This window comes from Culex quinquefasciatus, chromosome 1 (assembly GCF_015732765.1).
Source record: "Culex quinquefasciatus strain JHB chromosome 1, VPISU_Cqui_1.0_pri_paternal, whole genome shotgun sequence".
NCBI classification, from domain to species: Eukaryota; Metazoa; Arthropoda; class Insecta; order Diptera; family Culicidae; genus Culex; species Culex quinquefasciatus.
The window spans coordinates 123,964,596-123,979,731 of record NC_051861.1 but is presented as its reverse complement, the minus strand read 5'-3'; the positions used below and the strand labels follow the sequence as shown (position 1 = coordinate 123,979,731).

General features: G+C 34.6%; 1 protein-coding gene across 3 annotated transcripts in view; it reads left to right on the top strand.

Moving 5' to 3' along the window:
- LOC6050416 (probable serine/threonine-protein kinase DDB_G0277071) overlaps positions 1-15,136 on the top strand; it is a 107,213-nt gene that overhangs the window by 39,655 nt on the left and 52,422 nt on the right. The gene's annotated exons all lie outside the window — the stretch shown is intronic.

Below are 15,136 nucleotides of genomic sequence, written 5' to 3'. Positions count from 1 at the left end.
ATATCTGGAATAAGATTATTTTATTTTGTTTCATAGATTTGTCGACAAAATTGTCATAAATGTTCTCCCAAGGTGAACCTTCCATGAGGGCACCGGCCACTCCAGGTTGTGGCCACTACGGTCGAAATGTAAATTTTCATGTTCAGTATCAAAAACCATGAATTTTGATATCCATATTGCCACAACTCGTATGGTTCTGTTAAAGACCCTCCAGGCCCCGGGGAAACCTGCTTTGAGATCACCGGTCACTCAGGGTTGTGGCCACTACTGTCGGAATGTCAATTTTAATGTACCGTATCAAAAACCATGAATTTTGATACCAATATTGCCACAACTAGTATGGTTCTGTAAAAAGTCCTCCGGGCCCCGAGGGAATCTTCTTTGAGGGCACCGGCCACTCCAGGTTGTGGCCACTACTGTCGAAATGGCCATTATGTTCAGTATCAAAAACCATGAATTTTGATACCCATATTGCCACAACTCGTATGTTTCTGTAAATGTCCCCCCAGGCCCCGAGGGAACCTTCTTCGAGGGCACCGGCCACTCCAGGTTGTGACCACTACTGTCGAAATGGCCATTATTATGTTCAGTATAAAAAAACCATGAATTTTGATACCCATATTGCCACAACTCGTATGTTTCTGTAAATGTCCCCCCAGGCCCCGAGGGAACCTTCTTCGAGGGCACCGGCCACTCCAGCTTTTTTTTCACCACTGTCGAATTGACCATTTTTCATGAGAACCGCCGCATCATAGCGACTTCCACGCCGTCCGCTTCGCTCGAATTTCCTCCTTCTGCTGCCGGTGGTTCTTCCTTCTGGTTGCTGGTCCTCTTCTTCTATTGGCCGCTGCTGCTCCTGCTGCTCCGCGCCGGCCCGACGTGCACAGTTCGAGTGCTCGTTCCAATGTGACTTGCTTTTGCGAAATTTTCTGCTTAAATAGCGGCACAGCCGGAGAACGGCACAAAAGGGGCGCGGTCTCGAATGCCTACGCTCGCTCTGATTGGGCATCTGTCCGATTTGTACTGAAAAATTACTCATTTTGATTGCATGTTTTAAGTGCTTTAACTATGTTTAGTCAGACTATCTATGTAGTTAAACAATAGCTGAAGTCTTCCTCTTTCGATTGGTGGTCCAACCATCTGGATTGATTCACAGGGAAAAAAGATATAAGCGTTCAAAATGTCCCCTTTATTAACGCTTAAAAGTGACGCTTTGGATCGAATTTCTGAACTGGCCCCCCAATATAGTAAGTAGAGACATAGTCCTATGTCAAAACGTCTAGAAATCCGAAGTAATTTTTGGATTCCAATTCAATAACAGTTAAATCTTGTAAAATATAAACATATTTGAACTGTTCTTAGTGTAATATTATCTTTTTCGTAATTATAGTTAACCTAACTATAGTTAACCGTAATTATAGTTAACCTAACTTTTCAAACATTTCAAAATTCATTGCAAAATGACAGGTGTCTATTACAAAAAGACTATTTAAATATTCAAAATTCGGTAGCTTGAGGATGATTGATGATTGATATGGACTACTCAGAGAAAAATATGTACAGGGAAAAAGGCCTTTTTTAAACAATCAATTCCCCACAACCTCTGCTTTTTTTATTTTTTTTGTTTTTTTTTTTTTGTTATTGTTAGGAAGTTGCAAATATTTTTCAAAATTTATGTTGCCCCCCCCGCCTTCAAATTGGGCTGAAAAATTAGGGGGCAAAAAATATTTTTCCAAATAACTTCAAAATGTCCATGATAATAGAAGTCTAATCAACTGAAAACAATCTAAAATGCATTTTTTGCAATTCCGTCGTGAAACTACTTACTTTTCCTGTCATTCTTGAACGACGAAATAGCCTACTTTTCTGTACCAAAAATAACAGAATCGAATAGCAACACTTTTCAAAATAAATGCTGAAAAGTTCTACTTTTCAGCACTCAAATGGGTGCTGAAAAGTTGAACTTTTCAGCACTTGTTTTGAAAAATAACACTTTTCAATTTTTTTTTTTATTTAAACAATTTATTGACAAAATACATGCAAATTTGACTTAAAATTTCACTCAATGGGTGTTTTTCGGAATTGCAAAAAATGTTGTATGGAACTCGTTGCAAAACTAGATTTTTTCAGCACACTTCGTATTTATCCAACTCAGTGAACCTCGTTGGATAAATGTACGACTCGTGCTGAAAAAATCCTCTTTTTGCAACTTGTTGCATAAACTACTATTTCTGCATCACTGCGAAGGTCGTAAAAGTGGATTGCTTTGATTTTTTTGCTCTATTTTTGGAACCGCGCTCTTTTTGAGGATTTTCTAAAAAACTTGTTTTTCTTTTAATCATAACTTTACAACTATTTTAGCAAAAGACATTCTACCTGTTGCATTTTATAGAAAATTGTCCAAGGAATTCGATAAAAATATAATTTTAGCCCTTAAAAGCCCCCTAATATTATATTTTATCGTTTTAAGTAAAAACATTCAGTTTTGACCAACTCCTTATATTTTTAATAGTTTTATTTTATGACCATCGTGTTTGCCGGACAATTTTACATAATAATCAATGTAATCCTCAAACTAAAATGAACTATTGGCGAGAAACAGCGATTTTATTGAAAAAAAGATTTTGCGCAGCACTCTGTCCTATGAATTCAAATCCGAAATAAGTTTCTCACATATGAAAACCGAATTTTGCGGGATTCATCCCTTTTTGCCTTCCTCACTTTACTGAGGAAAGGCTATAAAATCACTCGAAAAATGAACTTCTCAATAAGACCTCTTAGACCCACCTTCATGTATACCTATCGACTCAGAATCAAATTCTGAGCAAATGTCTGTGTGTGTGGTGGGATGTTGATCAAAAAATTGTCACTCGATTATCTCGAGACTGGCTGAACCGATTTTGTCCGTTTTGGCCTCATTCGATCCGTCTTAGGGTCCCATAAGTCGCTATTAAAAATTATGCAGTTTAGTTAAGTACTTCAAAAGTTATGCTAAAAAAACCATTTTAACAAAAGTCCGGAAGATTGTAAAAAGGGTGGTTTTTGTAAGAAAACCTGTCATGCTATACATTTTCAGAAAGGTTTTTAAAAGACCTTTCCAACGCGTCCAAAACATTGAAAATCTGACAACCCTATCAAAAGTTATAAGCACTTAAGTGTTATTTACGCACTTCTTGCATTTTGGATAGCAATCTTTAAATGTGAGGAAGGCGTCAACCACCTAAGGGGGGATTAAGTAACGTTTTGTTGATAAGTACACCATGTACTTCCGAGTGCTGCGCAAAATCAAAATTTTTTCCAGTAAAATCGCTGTTTCTCGCCAATAGTTCATTTTAGTTTGAGTTTTACATCGATTATTATGTAAAATTGTCCGGGAAACACGATGGTGATAAAACAAATAATAATATAAGTAATTGGTCAAAACTGAATTTTATTACTTTAAAGGGTGAAATATAATATTAAGGGTTAAAATTTTATTTTTATCGAATTCCATGGAAAATTTTCTATAAAATGCACCCTGTAGAAAGTGTTTTGTTCAAATAGTTGCAAAATTATGGTTAAAAGAAAAAAAAAGTTTTTTAGAAAATCCTCAAAAAAGAGGGCGGTGCCAAAAATAGAGGGATGGTCCAATCAGCACCAAACTTGGGATTTCTATTAATTATCTATAGATGAACGTTCCCTCCAAGTTTGGTCCAAATCGGTGAAGGTCGAGTCCAAAAGTGTACCCAGTTGACCTGGAATGATCCGAAACTTGTAGGAGTAATTTTTTAAAAATTTTGGATGTTCCCAAAATTGGGAAGAAAATGTTGCCAAAAAGGAGTGTTGGCTGAATTGGAAGTAGACAAAACCGGGTTTTGCCAAAAACGAGATTTATCTTAGTTAAGAATCGCTTGTTAGATAAACAATTTTTAACCTGTAGTTGTACCCGATTTTACATTGAATACTGTTGTCACATAATATTTTTCTGTGTTAAAATTTCTATTTTTTCAAAAAAAATACCTTTTTTCAACTATTACTCGACGGCAACTTTTTTGGCCGTACTTAACCCTTTCAGTCCTGATGGGTCATATATGACCCAAATATAAAAAAATTCTAAAGTAGCCTATAATTTTCGTATGGTCCTCTGGATCATTTTACCATCATTTACTAATAAAATATTTTTTGAAAATTCAAGGCATAATAGGGTTAAACATATCAACAAATTTCATAAATTAAAATAATACGAAATTTTGGAAATAGATTTTTGCTACCATTTTTTCTGAATAGTCCTCATCAATACTTATAACTATGTCAAAGATACCTTATCGATTAGAAAATTTCTTCATACAGATACAGATATTTGATATTTTTTATCAGGCTTCGGATAATCTAGTCTGGACTGTATTTAAATCACATTCGAAAATAAATAAGTGATATCCAAATGATCTTCTTTGTTGAATAATTTCAAACAATTATATGTGATTATCAATTTTTCTACCTTACAAAAAACCAAATCATTATTATCTAAAAATGTCTGAAAACGCTATAACATCTGTTGAAACCATTCAATTGTTCCTTTTAACCAGATTTAATTCCAACTCTCCAGAATTACCGTCCCTCCCAAACACATTTCAAGAAAGGTACGCCCGGTTGAGGTAGGTCTGGGGGCACTAATCTAATACCACCTGTCTCCGGTAGCATCAGCACAGCAATCCCGGGTTTTGTTCGCTCCGAGTACAAACAATCCTCGCAGTCACGCACAGATGCCCAACTTCTCACAAGCCACCCCTTAACAAGACCCAAAGGGAGGGGGGTTCGCCGGAGTTGCCCACTTTGGCCACATATTGCCGGTGTGTGTGGTGGCAGCAGCCAGAAGAGATGGGGCCTTCATGATGTCGTCGTTTTAAGGGGGGTAGACCCAAGCCATGATGGCTATAGGTCAAAACTGCGTGCAAGCCACGGATCATTGGGAGAAACTGGCATGGAGTGTTGGTGTGTGTGGACCAAAGTCCGTACGCAATGTGGCCTTAAGAGCCAGGTCTAGTCAGTGGTTGAACTGCTTTGGTTTCAGCACGGATGTTGGGAATATCTTGGTTTTCAGGGAGCTTCATGATTTCAAAATAGAACAAAACTGCAACTGTGTTGGTACACAGAAAAAAAAATTTAAATTTGGAAGCTGTAATTTTGGAAGGTTGAATATTACCTCTTTTATGATGTAATTTTACCTCAATTTAGACTGAAAAAGTGACATTACACCAGAAAATTTATAAAATTACACATTTCCAGAGGTAAAATTACACCTCTTTTCTGACATAAAAGATGTACCCCTTCCCAGATGTAATATTACCATGATTTTTTTTCTGTGTACGAACCCCCTCAAAAATCCCTTAAATTACACTCTGAAAACAGACCACACTTATGGTTCGTCGATGGCCCTTTCGGTAACGATACACTTGTTCACATTCTGGAAATTCGTCCTTTTTAAAAACATCAACAAAAAAAATTGACCAGAGTCATTTGAAAGAGTCACCGAAAAAAGTCGACAAAAAATCTGAATGACAGTGAAATGCCAGTTCCACCTCGAAAAGAGCACCGACGACGACGGTGGTTACACGGCTGATAAATGTACGACACGGTGTCATCGTACGACGACGGAACGACGGACTCCAGAAGTGCCAGATGAGTCAACCGCCCCACCAAACCAGGTTTCAGGGGTTTTTTTTTTGCGTGTTGTCCAAAGGGACTCATCAATGGAGCGGTTTTTTTTTCGCGATTTTCGCCGCACTCTTTGTTGGTTGAATTCTTTTTCGGAGGTATTTGGAACGGAAAATACGAAAAACTTTGAAAATAATGAAAAATTTCAACATATTTTTCTAAAATTAATCTTCACGACATAAAATTGTGTAATTTGGAAGGTGTAATTTTAGAAGGTTAAATATTACCTCTTTTATGATGTAATTTTACCTCAATTTAGACTGAAAAAGTGACATCACACCAAAATAGTGGTAAAATTACATATTTTAAGAGGTAAAATTACACACCCAGATGTAATTTTACCATGATTTTTTTTCTGTGTTGTTAGAAGTTATATTTTCATAAAAAAAATTACGACATTTTTTTTGAAAAAAGGAAAATATTGTTAGTTCCAGTGTAAAAAATCCAGCTATTGTCTTCCATCGTCGGAGCTTTTGCTAAATGGTGGCAACCCTCGACACTGACACGTTGTCGTTGTCCTCCCCCGTAGTGAGTAAAGATGTGTGAACACACGTGTTTTTTCGTCACTCGTGTTTTTTGTCAGAAACTTTTTTTTTGTTCCGGACACTTCTTCCGCTAATGGAACCATGTTCCGTGAGGAGTCGAAAACAACAAGAGAAAAAAACAACAATCTGTACAGCAGCAGCAGCTGTCCTGAATGGCTTAAAGTGGCGTTTTTAATTCAATTGTGATTAATCATTTAAAATTCATTAAATTATTCCTGTTTCGTGTTTTGTGTACGTGTCCGACACACGGCGACTTAAACGGCCATAAATCCTCGTTCCGACCAATATGGGACCAATGTTTTGGAGGCCGACAGACACACATCTTGCCGTAGCTGCCCTTTGGGGCTTGCCGATGACGACGACGACGTGTTAAGTACTGGTACTGGTTCTGGCTTTGGGGAAAACACACCCTGGCCAACTGGCTCTCGGACTTGGTTCCGTTGGCTTGGCTTGGCTTGATAGAGTGGCCTCTGGCCAACACTGGATCTGCACTCGGATAGAGACGTCATGCAGTTTGCAGTTTTGGGGGCCGTGTTGGTCTACGCACTGCAGAGGTCAGGGACGTTGTGAGGGTTATAGTTATTTGAAGAATGAACTTTGTATTTTTGTTTATTTTAATAACATTCAAATGGTTTTATAAACATTGTTCATTTTCTATGAAATTTTCGTGGATTTTGGTGTTTGGAATTATTATCCCCGTGAAAAATTTAAATTTACGAGCTTGGAAAATTACTAACCCCAATGACTTTCTATCAACGAACTTTGAAAGTTTTTATTATGTCAGTTATGAACATATTTTTCATTGGTTGAGATCAATTTAATTTTCACGAGCAAAGTTTCTACTAAATATCCCCCACCTCTGAAGAACCCTCACAACGTCCCTGACCTCTGCAGTGCGTAGACCAACACGGCCCCCAAAACTGCAAACTGCATGACGTCTCTATCCGAGTGCACTTTGCTCGTGAAAATTAAATTGATCTCAACCAATGAAAAATATGTTCATAACTGACATAATAAAAACTTTCAAAGTTCGTTGATAGAAAGTCATTGGGGTTAGTAATTTTCCAAGCTCGTAAATTTAAAATTTTCACGGGGATAATAATTCCAAACACCAAAATCCACGAAAATTTCATAGAAAATGAACAATGTTAATAAAACCATTTGAATGTTATTAAAATAAACAAAAATACAAAGTTCATTCTTCAAATAACTATAACTTTTCTCCACAAACTTTCAACGTGACACCAACAGAAAAAAAAATCCATTTTTTTTGTTAGTATGACATTATCTACATTACCAATGCAAAGATTTCGTGTGAAATATGTAAAATTCTATAGTTTTATTTTTTGAAAGGTTTTTAATTTTTGCTTTTTGAGTGTTTTAATAACCGCCTTGAGTCAGGGGTATTCAAAAACACCCAAAAAGCAAAAATGAAAATTCTACATCCTTATTACTTCCTTCAACCACTTTCCCTGAAGTTTCCATTCACAAAATAAATTTAAACATTTTAAACATTGGAAAAAATAGTAAACGTTTAAAAACTTATCACGATAAAAAATATTTAAAGACAAATTTAAAAAAATGGTTTAAAAGCGATTTGTGAATGAAATATTTGTTGAATGATGTTATTTTTAAGTAAATTTTTAAAATTGTAGGGAATTTTAACGGAAATTTACCAGATTTACCATTTTCACGCAAAAATTCACACAAAAAAACGATTTTGCAATTATGTCATCAAATTTACTTATATCCAACAATACATTGATTAAGGGGTTACATACATGTAAATCTTAAAAAAATGACTAGAGGTAGGTTGAGCACATAATTATTTTTTAAATCTTTTTGACTTTAGCATTTAAATACCCATTTTTAACTTTGGACAAACTAAATTTGAAGACGTTTTAATATATTATTTATATTATAAGTTATCCGGTTCAAAAAACCAGGTGCAACGATATTTCAACAATATTTTAATGTTTTTCATACAAAATTCTTAAGTCTTTGATTTTTTATTTATTTTTTCACTTCAAATTTCATCCAGTTTGGTCCAGTGGATGGGCTCACTTCATTAGCAAAATATCTTCATGAAACTTTCAGGAGTGATGAAAAATCATTTTTTAGCGGATTTGCAAAAATCAAGAAAGTAAAATTTGATTTTGATATGATATTGCGATTTTTTATACAAGTTAAATATTTTCAGGATCTTTCGAATAATATCTCAATGGAGTCAGTGTTTTTTTTATTTGCATAGTATAAATTCACTCTATGTTGTGTTATAAAAACAGCTAAAATGTTGCTCTTTCTACAAAATACAGTTATGAGAATTTAAAATTGTAGTTAGGAGAATGAGGTATTGAATTCTTTTGAATCCACTTTTCTGAAAATGCCAAGAAATTTTATTAAACTTATCAATTATCATATAGTTTTCAAAGTGAAAAAACTTTTAAAAAAATCGGAATGTGCAGTTTTTTTTAATTCAAGCTTTTTTTATTAAAAAAATACACTTTAATTTGCAAACTATTTAAACTCTTAAAAATTGGCTCGAAAATAAATTTAAGGCACTTTCAAAATTTATCTACAATGCTATATGTGATTCTTCGCGAATCCGTTCGTATTTGCATAGTATTTTCATAATCGAACTTTGGTTCTCTCCAGAGGTGCATATTTTTACAAAAAGATTACTTCAAGCGCTGAAACCAATGAAACTCAACCTTTGCAATGCTTTTATGAATGGACTGATAACATTTTGCCTTTCTTACTAAAGAAAGGTATAGTGTTTGCTTTTGGCTCCGACGCCAAATCAAGCTTCGTTCCCAAATCATTTCTCGAGAAATATTCATTCGAAAAATCTGCAAAAAATCATGGACGATCGATTTTCGTCGCCTCGTCGACAAGTTGCCAAGTTGAGCTTCACATGCAGACGTGAGCAATGCTGGCGCGTGATGCTGGCGCGTATAGAGTTTTGATACTAGATTACCCCCTTTTAGTGCAAGTTGCTTTATCGATTGCTCGTTCATCACACATCGCCTATCATTATTTTCTATGCTAAGCTTCAGTTAACGCAAACTAGACGCAAGCAGCTATCTGTTCTGAAGCCTCATGCTCATTCTTTTGCCTTTCTTTTTTGTTTTGCTCATTCTCTGATCGAACTCTGAGCGAACGAATTTCTGGGAAGCGTTCAAGCTTCCCATGTGTCAGTGACAACGCACATCGCGGGTTTGGTTTTCTAGCTTCGGTACTAGCCTTTTTGTGTATTAGTATTTTTGTTCATCGTACCAGCGCACCAATGTGGTTTATTCGGTACGTTTGCGTTTGTCGTAGTGAAGTCCCACCGAGCGCTCAGTCGTTGTATGCTTCCCAATCCCAAAAACGCCTAAATGCTTGCTTATTGAAAGCTCACAATTTTGCCTAACGCCTAAATGACAGTTTAGTGAATTACAGTAGGCGTTTCAAAGCTTTCAAGAACATTTATGCGGCTTTACCGTTACATCGTTGTTTACAACACGGCAAATTCTCGGGTGTTGAAACACTTTCTGCCAGTTATTTTGTAACCACTTAAACGCATTGGAGCAAGACGGAATTATTTTGTTTTCTCGGTAATTTTTAATATTTTGAAAGTGCAAAAAAACACTCAGACAATACGAACAATTAAGCGATATGCAGAAAACATTACGAACATCGCAAATTGTGAGCTAATTCTCTGTCTCAAAAACAATGTGTTCTGATTTAAAAAATCGAAAATGCTTGTGTGCGAGCACAGTTTACAACCGGCCATGGCAAATGGGGCAAAAACCAGCGCTTTTCAGTTATATGAAAAAATATGGTTGAGTTTCGAATTGTATTATGAATGGACCATTCTTTATATTGCTATTTCTTTGAAAAAAAAAAAAAATAAAAAAAAATCAACTGCCGTTAACTTCCTTTTGTAAGAAAGGCTCTATCTCACCCCAGGTGGGATTAAATCGGGTTTTTATGAAAATATCAGTTAAATTCAGGCGTTGCACAATTGTGGGAGGCACAATAACATCCGACAATTAAAGGGCAGGCAATTTGGAGGTATTGTTTTGCTGCTCTTGATAAAATAGTCTTGAAATGCAGTATTTAGTTTAAGGACAATTCTCTACGAAATCGGCATTTTTTCTTTAATTTTAATTTTTGTATTTTTAATTCGGCTGAAACTTTGTTGGTGCCTTCGGTATACCCAAAGAAGCCATTTTGTCCATATAATTTTCTATACAAATTTGGCAGCTGTCCATACAAAAATGATTTATAAAAATTCTAAAATCTGTATCTTTGGAAGGAATGTCTTGATCGATTTGGTGTCTTCGGCGAAATTGTAGGTTGTAGGGCCAAACATTCAATATTACGTCCTTTTTTAAATGAAAATTTTACGAATGTTTCATAATTTACCATTGTAAATCGGACCATTAGTTGCTGAGATATCGACGTTAGAAAATGATGGGTTGTTTGGGTAAGACTTAGAAAACATCAATTTTCATGATTTTAAATCTTTGCATAGCAATATCTCAGCAACTAAGGGTTGTATCAACAAAATTCAAAAATATTTTTTTCAAGAATGGGCACTAATTTTAAAAAATGATTAACTGCTATTATTTAAAAAAAAAGTTACATAAAAATGGCTATTACTTAAAAACGGTGCATTTCATCAAAATTTCACTTAAATACTTTTTGATTGAAAATTTATTTTTACATAAAAAACGAAGTTGAAACATTTTTGTGATCAATTTTTCGATTTTTTGAAAAAAAATCAGTATTGATTCAAAAATTTAAAACTCGGTCAAAGATTTGTATGGAAAATTATATGGACAAACTAATGATGCAAAATGGTTTTTGGGCATATCGAAAGCACCACAAAAGTTTCAGCCGGATTAAAAAATACAAAAAAATCGAATGACCGAAATCTCAGAGAATTGCTCTAAAATGAACTACGTTTACTAGTGAAATTAAAAAGAGAATGGCCTGCACAAAGTACTAAAAATAGCAAAGTTGCATTTGGTATTCTACTGACAATTTACCACAAAAGTGTTCCGGGTTTGTGGGTGTTTTGAATATGTGGGATGACAGTGTTAAAAATCGATTTGAGTTTTATAGCGATGCAATAAAAAAATAAAATTTTACAGATTAATTGCAGACTTTTAAATTTTTGTTTTTTTACTGAAACTTCTAGCAATGCAGTTAATAAAATATATGCCATGAAATTTTCATAAGATTTTTACAAGATTACATAATCGATCAGGTACAGACCAAATGCATGATCTCAATCTCAATACAAATCTTAATTGAAAAGAAAAAAAATGGCAACGCATTTGTTTTCTATGTTTTTGATGCCGATTTGATTAAGTTATCCATCAGTTTCTTCGTAAATATTGATTTTATTCTTCAATTGATTTTTTCCACCTGACTCAAACCCAAAAAAATATCAGTTGTATCAAAAAGTCCCCAACCACACCCCTGTCGCCTGGTGGTCAATTTTTCGTAACGTTCCTCACGTTCCCAGTGGACCCTCGAAAAACAGGAATTGAATCTAACCATAACAGGAAACCGATAATGTAGTGACCGAGAAATGAAGAGCCAGAGTCGGCCATGATGCCGGCCGGAACGAGAGCAAGACTTTCGGTGCCAAAACCAACCACACACCAGACCCAGACCCAGCCAGTAGCAGCAGCAGAGTGAGGTGCCACCGACACCAGAGACCGACATCCTGTCCATGCGAGAGGATCAGCACCAGGACACGCACTACATGCGTGCATTTCCGGCGGGTGGGTCAATTGGGGTACAACGGGGTCCTCCGGATAATAGATCTCCCTCTAAATTATGGTCACCATGAATTGCAGTGAATTATTTCTTAGCTCAACACTTGCAGCGCACGTACAAACGAGGTTGGCACACATACGCACGCACACTTGGTGGTCACTTGTTGGATGGCGACAAGTGAAGGGCAGACGCGGGGTGGGGCAAAAGCAGACCTCCCACACTGGGGCAAGCCGGCGATGCTCGGGTGCGTGTAAATGTTATTAATTATTTTTGAAAACCGTAAAGCCCCATAAAACAAAATATTAGTTTAAACACACACACATTCAGAGTTCGAGAGAAAGAGTTGGTAAGTGAGAGGGAAGGGAGGGAAAAATGGGGCTCATAAAACAATGTTTATAAATGTGATGCTCTTGACTGCAGTCAACACAGATTGTCAACTCTCTTCTCTTCCTGGTGTGTGGCAGGCAGTCAGTCTCAGTAGGCCTAACAACTAGAGTAGTACAAACTGGAATGTTTTGGAGTCATCATCATCTCGTTTGAAGGAATAATTTATTGGCACACATTTGGGCAGATCAGAACCAGGGGGCCTGCTTTGGTGCCTAACCTAACAAATCTGGTCAACTGTGGTGACCATTTTGAGGTTTTTTGGCTGGATTGTTGAGTGGACTGATTTAGTAACTATTCTTGAAGCACGAATGAAGTGACCAAAGCTGAGATTTGTGGTTTTATGCTGTTGACATTTTTAGGGTTTTAATTTACAAAAATAATAAAGCAATTTACTTTCAGTCATTAAATTTTGTAAATTTGGTATTTTTTTACTATCTGTTAATGTAGTTTATTTTTGATTCAGTAAAATTTTTGCGAGTTTCTTATTAGTTAAACATGAGAAGTTCTTTGAATTGTTTTAGGCTGGTACAAATTTTATTTGAAGTTTTTGTCTTCCCCCCTTCAAAATGACCAAAAAAATCAGGGAGCAAAAAAAACATTATTTTTTTCAAAAGACTTCAAAATTGAACTGCAGTCAGCTGAAATCAATTTAAAATGCATTCCGCTGCGTTTAGAATCATTTTAAACATGTTTGGGTTAATTTAAAAATCTTTTGAATTTTTGAAAAATTTCAATCGCAAATTTTTTTTTCGCTGTTTTTTTGTTTTCGTCAAATCCTACATTTTTTGAAAACTAATGATTGCAAAACAACTGAACAAGTGTAAAATGCATTTTTAAGCACTTTTTCCATGCAAAAAATGAAACTTTGGCTTTTTATTTCAATATTTATATATTTTTATTTTTTGCCCTTGAACTCTTGAAATTATTTTATGATCTATTTAATTCAATCAAACTTGTTTCTACAATACTTTTCATTCCAAAAATCATTGGCAGCTTTTTAAAAATTGAGAAAATGAGTATAAAATTGAACATAACAGTATTTAATTATTTTAAGGTTTTGTCAAAGCTGGCCAGAAAAATCAGGAGACAAAACAAATATTTTTTCATAAAACATCAAAATTTCAATAGAACTTTAAGTGCAATCAGCTCCAATTTAAAATGCATTCCCTTGCGTTTAGATCATTTTTAAGCATGTTTGAGTTGATTTAAAATCTCTTGAATTTTCTAAAATTTACGATGTTTAGTATCGCTAAAAGTCTTTTTTCGCTAAATATTTTATATTCGTCAAATCTAAATTTTTCTGAAAACAAATGATTGCAAAACATCTGAACTAGTGTAAAATACATTTAAGACACGTTTTGCATCCAAATGTTGAGACTATGGCTTGTTATTTCATTTTTTTTTTATTATTTTGCCCCTCACCCCTCTCACCCCTCACAGAGCCGAGGGACAAAATCGGTGAAAAAAAATTGCATCGGCCTTAATTAATTCTTGGTTTTGGTTATTTTTTATGTTAAAGTGTGTAAATATATTATATTATTTTTTTTTCAAAGCTAACCTAATTGAAATTTTGCATCGTGACTGTATTTAAAATGTTTTAAATAATGAACATCAAATTTTGAGCGCGCTAAAAATTGTGAACTTTTTCTTCAAAAACATGATTGAAACACTAAAAATAAATTTTCGTCGAATATATCATGAAATAAACAATTAAATTGTTGATAACAGATGTGTTTACGTATATTTAAAAAAAAATCTTGAAAATAGTTGAATTGCAGTTTCTCATAAAATAATCAAACTAATATTTGAAAGTTGTACAACAAAATGTTGGAAATATTTTTTTGTGATCTAAACCCGGCATAAGTTTTATAAATTAAAAAAATAACACATTAAAAAAAGTAAAAACACATTTTTACAAAAAATATAGGTTTACACTACTTGATCATAGGCGACATGTGTCTTTTAGCTTTGCTGGAGAATCTCTATTCCAAGACAGGCAAAAATATTGCTATCATCCATATGAAAAATTCTTGAAAAACATAAAAATTGTTTAAAAAATACAAAATTTCAATCAACATTTCTAATCCAACTCAAAAATCATGCGGGGCAAAATGCACTGGTTAAAAGAAGTTTTCACTAGGCACCATTAGATGACACAGCTGTTCTTATACTGTAGCGTTACAGCGGTGAATTGTACCCCGACCACGATTATTTGGGAAAATTTAATTAAACATTATGTCATATAGAGAATTTGCAGCAAAGCTAAAAGACACATGTCGCCACCTATGAACAAACCTATGATTTTTTTTAAAAAATGTGTTTTTTCCTCCAGATTCAACATTTTTACAAAACTTATGCCGGATTCGGATGAGAAAAATTATTTCCAACATTTTGGTGTATAACTTTCCAATATTTGTTTGATTTTACTATGAGAAAACTGTAAATTTAGTAAAAGATAGTAATTTGAACTATTTGACAAGAGAGTCGGTCAAAAATCAATAAAAATTGTTGAATATACATTAATACACTTGTTATCAACTATATAACTATTTATTTCATTGATATATATCGGGAAACTCATTTTTTTGTGTTCCAAAACATGTTTTTTAAAGAAAAAGTTCACAAATTTTTTCGCGCCCAAAAATTGATGTTCATTATTTTCAAGCAAAAATTTTTTCTCGTCTTTTGCAACCAGTTTCATGAAGATTGATGCAGGGAATCATGAGAAATAATCG